A 6,340-nucleotide genomic window follows, 5' to 3' on the forward strand; every position below is an offset into this window, starting at 1 on the left:
CAGATTTTCTTGCAACTGCTGTTGTCTCTCTTCTTGTTTCTTTTCTCGTTCATTTTCTCGTTCTTCTTGTTTCTTTTGTTGCTCTTGTATTGCTGCCATCAAGTCTGCCAAGCTGTAGGTTGATTTTCCACTTCTCGTTTCCATTTTTTTTCATCCCACTTCTGACACCAATTTGTTACGTCTCCGTTTGTTAATTAACTTTCCGTAACTTCGTTCCGACGAAACTTTGACGACACAAGTCTTTACTTAATAAAACTGGTTTATTCTTTCCGAATATAACTTTACGATACACTTAATTTCAATATTCGCGCTAAAACAAACACTATAACGAACGAACGTTAACTTCAACAATACCCTGTGACTGCAGTTCAATTACTCACTGTCTACACACACATTACATTCCCGTTACGTTGTCACCCTCTTTTATATACCAGACTACCCTATATCTAATAACTACTAGAGCATTCGCCAAGGTACAGGATAGTTCTAGAAAATAGGTGGCGCCACACCAGTCACGTGACCTCGATGACGCAACATTACATTTAACGGATACAGTATCAATAATTTTTCTATAGCACTGTAACGACGCGTTTCCGCTTAGTAAACCTGGAAGTAGCGTGAAAGTATGAAAAATATTTTATAGAAGACTTTCTAAGCTGTTTGATATACTGATCTAAATAAATGTTCGTGAGAAGGAAATTGAAGATAAAAGAATTAAAGGGCTAATGAGAACAACGCATGAACTGGAATACAATTGTAAGAGCTATTAACTCGATACGCAAAATTTTAATGTTGCTAAAACACGATCTTTAAACAGTTTTTATTATATATGTTTTTAATTTACCTTATAAGATGTAAAAGTGGATCAAGGCAGATGCAATGTTATATAATTTTGTTTTGCTAACTTAAAGTCGGAATGGAAAAATTAACTTCAGTATCTTTAATATTCCAACCATAGTTTATCCCGAAATGGGTCTTTAGTGTTAAGAACAGAGAAACAAATTTTCAAATGTACTATCAGGCTGTAACTGCAATTGTTATTATTTAAGAACACATCGTAATACAGATTTTGTGTTACATTAAATAAGTTACTGTAATTTAATAAAATGGAGTGAGTTTTAACCAACTACAAAATTATTTACGTAATATTTTTCATATGATTCGTGTTTTCCAGAGTTACTAAAAAGTTCTTCCAAAATCTTTATAGATGAAATGTATGTCATATTACAGTAGTGGTTTGGATTTGTATCGTTCCTCCCACCTTGTTTTCATATGTTCACAACATTTCCCTATTATTACATTTCTGTGCAAGGTCTGTGTTATATCGTGGTTTAATATGTAGACAACATAAAACAGAATATTACCCCCCTCACACACACACACAAACTTCTGTATAGCATGTGGAAGAAAAGAAAGCAGGGAAAAAAAGAAGATCAGAGAGAAGATAAAAGATGGTAAATTCACTTATTGAATTTTGTTTAAATCTTGCATTTATTACCTCTATTGTTTTATCAATGATTCAACTTTCGGCCTGAAACACACAGCTACAGATAATAAAGTAACGAATTTATTTTTGTTTGAGAGGTGAAGGCACTTACTGTGTAAATTTATAAGCACTCTCAGAAAAACAAATCTATTGAGTTTCGTCACAAAATGATACCTTTCTCAAAATTTCTGGGGAATTTACTCAGAAACAGAAAACATTGTTTCAATAATACACTTACTTAAAACATTGTTTTAATAATACACTTACTTCATGTGCTTCAAGAATATATATATATATTTTATTTCGCGCTTATTAGACAAAACGAAAGAACTTATTTTTAAAGAAGGGGAATGGATGCTGATGTTTCTACTGTAAACCATTCTTTTTGTACAAAGAGAATAATCCGAGTAAATCTATATTTCTGGATGTCTGTATCGGGATTTAGAACCTTTCTATGGATATGGGAGGGTCAAGTTTTACTCAAGTTGAACTCTTGTTAATTTTAAGCTTGAATGTAGTAACTGGCTTGCTAATGATGGATTTCTTCTCTATTTTCTAGTATCCTTTCCGGGGTCATGTCCATGAATTTTATCAGATTGCTGGTATTATATGGTCTGGATATGGATGATCTATTTGCCTTTTTAGCCTTGTGTATTCGTGTTTTGTAGATTTTGTATCATGAATAATTGGATTATGTGTCTCACTACTGGTGTAAAGTGTTGCTTGGCAATTGCTATAAATAGGGTGATACAGTCGTCTCGAGTTTGTAGGTTTTGTTATTGTTTGATAGAGTCAAAAAAGTATTTTTGACCTCATCTATAATTGGGTTTACTGTTTCTTCTTGACTCGTTTGGATTGTATGTTGTTTCGGTTGTTGTGTTGTGATACTTGTGAGTTGTGTTTGTGTTTGTTTCATTATTTCATGTTTTTCTTAATTGTGTGTATGTGAGTGCTGCCTCTGTGTCAGCTGTGCGTGTGAGTTCCTGGTCTCTGTAGTTTTTGGTGTTTTTATATTTGTGCTGTTTAAGTTTGCCTCGGGGTACTATGTGTGTGTCGTTAGAATTTGATTTGTTGTGTTATAGATTCGTGATTTGTTTACAATATGCTTGTTTGTTTATTGAAGTTCCCGCAAAGCTACTCGAGCGCTATATGTGCTAACCGCCCCTAATTTGGAAGTGATAGACTGGAGGAAAGTGGAAGTCAACCACACCCACAGCGAGCTCTTGGGTTGCCTTTTACCAACGAAAAGTTGGATCGACTGTCACATTATAACGCCCCCAGGGCCGAAAAGGCGAGTCTCTTCGATTGATGGAATTCGAACCAGCAATCCATAAATTACGAGTCAAATACCCTAACACCAGGCCATGCCAGGTATTAGTATAGGCATGTTTTTATTGTTTTAAACGGATTTAAAATGACAAATAGATACACAAACCGTTCTCATAAGGTTACATACAGCTTCAATATTCATGTAACACTGAAACGCTAAGAATATAATGAACCGTTGCACACAAAATTTCTATGTGTTAGCTTCTTCTTCTGACCCAAGTCCCACAAATTAGAACAAAAAACATTTGAACAAAGCTCTCACGTGTTAAACATCCAGGGAAGGAAAATAAAAAACTACAACAAGTGAATAATATCACATGTAAGAGTTGGAGATACCAAGCTTCAATGATCATTTAAAAGTGCATATTTGAAAAAACAACCACCCAAAAAACAAGAATGTTTGCATTGTTATTTTATATTTATGAAAATGCTTTAAGGCTATCTTCCACCATCCCCAATTCTGAACTCCTGACCAGAAAAAAGTCAGCATCACGGTGCCACCCACTATCCAAGTTATGTGGGTGACTGTAACTCTTATAATGCATCCACAGCGGAGAATATTTTAAGTATCACACGTATTGAAATCCAGTGCTCTACTATAGGATCAATCCACGCCCCAAAGTGCAAATGTTGTTTAAAAACTTCTCAGAAAATATTGATTAGAAAATAGTATCTTTATTTTTAACACATAACATGTTTATTTGAAGACAAATAAAGCGGAAGATAACTTGATACAAGTACCACTCTTCATAGATAGAGAGATAGGCCATACTTATATACATAAAAATAATCTATTATATATATAAGTAATATCAAAGTTTAAAAAGTCACTGAGAAAAAGTAACTTTTCCAAATAGAAAACCATAAATTACACAGGCATTTTACACATAAGCTTCTTCGAGTGCTGTGCTCAACCATGTTTTCTGGATCATCGAGATTAAAAGCCAACCTCTATAATTTTATATTTACTTCGCACTTGACGTACGTCTAACTACTGTACGCCGGGCTAGCAACCAATTAATATCATCGTAATACAGTGAAGAATACGTTGCCTTATTAAAAATTACAAACGCAATGAAAGCGAAATCTTCTTTCCAATGAGATGACCTCTTTCTGCTGTACTTTAATAACTTTTCATCGTTGAAAAACGAATATCATAACTTCATGCAATGCACTTTATGAATGTTTAAAATAAATTGTGCGCATTTAGTTTATCTTGAAAATATTAGCCAAAACACAAAACAAAAACAAGTAGACTTAAGATCGTTATATTTTCGTTTCTACTTGAAAATCGTATATTGTTGGTTATAGCATCTACTGACTTTTGATGTAGTACTAATTGATAACATGAAAATACTAAATATTACCCTTATTACTATAACATACACATATTTCAGTTAATTCTGCAGGGTGATGCCTCATAAAAGAAAACTAACAAGGGCATGATTGAAAATTCAGACTATAGCGTTAAACTACCACACCCCATCCCCTCACATATTAAAAGCAGTGTTCTTTTTACACATCTCTTCAGTCAGTAAAAGGAACAGTTAAAATGGGGACTGCCTCTTCTAAAATTTTCATACAACAAATTAGTAAAGCCAGATTTTCTAGAATATACTGTTATCAGTTATAAAGCGATCCTACACAAGGAAAACTTACCCCAAAAAGATTATCCCATCTCTGGTTAGCCCTTATAGGTTCTTAATTTATCTTTCATATATTTCCTTCCACTTATCCTAAAAAAAGGCCTTCTCTCCCAAGCCCACCTGTCTTCCACCCCTTCGCCTCCCGTTTTCTGTATCCTGGAGAAGTCACTGAATAGTTAAGTGTTACATGCAGTAAAAAACACATACTATCAAATAATTGATTGGTGTAGCTTAATAATAAGATAATAAGACAAATATTACTTCTCAATCTGAGTTACTTTATTAATAATAAGATAATAAGAGAAACATTGCTTCTCAATCTGAGTTACTTTATATAAGAATCACTCGTTGAGAGCAGCAAACTGAAGGTATCTGTAGAAATTTTCGTGAAATCATAATCAATCACTTTGGTGTTGAAATATTCAAATACGTTTAGACATATCGTAAAAAGAAGTAGTAATATTTCCAAAAATATAAATAAATATGTTACAACCCAGAGAGAAGTGAGATATTGAGTTTTGTTTCACAATATATAATTGTTAGTTATTTAGATACAATAATAAAATGTAGAATTATTTTACTCTTATGTGCTTTTAATCTCCCACTTTTTCGACCATAGGTGAAAAATATACAATTCATTTTCTTAGAGAAATCTGTGTTTCTTATGGAGATGTGTATCGAGTTCAAATCTCTTCACATAAATGTCTTATTAGCGCTCTAACCCTCGTGGTAGTAAATATTTTAGGTATTAAAACGCTTACAAATAGGAAGACTTACATGCCTACAACATCGTAATTTTAAACTTTAAAATGTTAAATGTATCACAGATAAACCCCAAATAGCTTTATACACATGTGTACATTACTATAGGAAAATTAGTACACATTAAAAACTAGAAAACACTTAATAAGTAAACGGACCTTACGTTAACAGATGGTGTGGTTTTAATCTTTAATTCTGATTTATTTTTGCCACATTTTAATAAAAAGTTTATTTCAACAAACTAACTCGAAAATATATTATATCTTCAGCTGCTATGTATGATGCTCTTTGTAGCCTTCATGGTATAGTAGTTACAGAGTTTCTAAATGCACTCATAACCTACACTAGCAGAAAGTCGTGTTCTTGTTGTGGGGAGAGTAATTTTATTTAAAATTGTGTTATATTATAAAGAAATGGTTGTTGCACATATTACAGTTATATTTTTAATTGTCTGAATCTTGAATACCCAAAGTGTGAAATGTGTTATGGAGTTTTGTCTGTGGTGCCATTTAATAGATGGCGAAGGAGTTTTAGTTACATACGTAGATACTGATGTACACGCTAGTAAAATTAGCAATAACAATAGGAGAGTAAAAGTTGAAAGGTCATAAATGGTTCATGTGTATATTCGTGTTAATTTCTAAAGATTCCTTCCTGTGTTCTGCTCTTACTGTGAAAACCATTCTTATCGGATCTAATGCTTTATGATACGACATATTTTCTAAGTTATTCATCTGCCGGCGACAAAATCGGAGACAGAAAAATAGTTGGAGCAAGCTGGAGTCCACCAGCAAATTATGCTAATTTCACATTTAAAAAGGGGAAAAGTAACAACAAGGAACAGCAAACCAAGTCTTAACAATATTATATATATATATACCAATCGTGTTTTTACCTTCACGTTGTAATGTTTACTGAACAAACTTTCAATTCTTCACTTTGAACTGTCTTAGGGCTAATTGATACGTAATAAGGACAAATTTAACAACATCCTATACTGAATTCCCGTGAACAAGTAGTTTACAGAAATGATAATACAAAATACGTCATTACAATAATAGAGGGGCCCGGCATGGCCAGGTGGATAAGGCGCTCGACTCACAATCTGAGGGTCGCG

This window comes from Limulus polyphemus, unplaced genomic scaffold (genome assembly GCF_000517525.1).
Source record: "Limulus polyphemus unplaced genomic scaffold, Limulus_polyphemus-2.1.2 Scaffold2137, whole genome shotgun sequence".
NCBI classification, from domain to species: Eukaryota; Metazoa; Arthropoda; class Merostomata; order Xiphosura; family Limulidae; genus Limulus; species Limulus polyphemus.